The sequence below is a fragment of the Solanum pennellii genome, chromosome 3 (assembly GCF_001406875.1).
Source record: "Solanum pennellii chromosome 3, SPENNV200".
In the NCBI taxonomy this organism is placed as follows: domain Eukaryota; kingdom Viridiplantae; phylum Streptophyta; class Magnoliopsida; order Solanales; family Solanaceae; genus Solanum; species Solanum pennellii.
In genome coordinates this window covers 9,742,317-9,742,816 of record NC_028639.1, presented here as the reverse complement: position 1 = coordinate 9,742,816, position 500 = coordinate 9,742,317, and positions in this window count along the sequence as shown.

Below are 500 nucleotides of genomic sequence, written 5' to 3'. Positions count from 1 at the left end.
TACTTAAGCGAGTAGGGGAGGTGGCTTATGAATTAGCCTTGCCTCCAGGACTCTCAGGAGCGCACCCGGTATTTCATGTGTCTATGCTGAAGAAATACCATGGAGATGGGAACTACATTATTTGTTGGGATTCAGTTCTTCTTGATGAAAATTTGTCTTATGAGGAGGAGCCTGTTGCTATTTTAGATAGAGAAGTCCGCAAGTTGAGATCAAGGGAGATTGCATCCATCAAAGTTCAATGGAAGAATCGACCAGTTGAAGAGTCCACTTGGGAGAAGGAGGCTGATATGCAAGAAAGATACCCACACCTGTTTACAAATTCAGGTACTCCTTTTCGCCCTTGTTTTTCTTCTTGTGATCGTTCGAGGACGAACGATGGGTAAATTGGTATCTATTATAACGACCTGTTTAGTCGTTTTGAGCAGTAGAGTTTATTTCTGGTGATACCTGTCTGGGTCGACGGATCCCACGACGGACCGTCATGGGCACGACGGACCGTC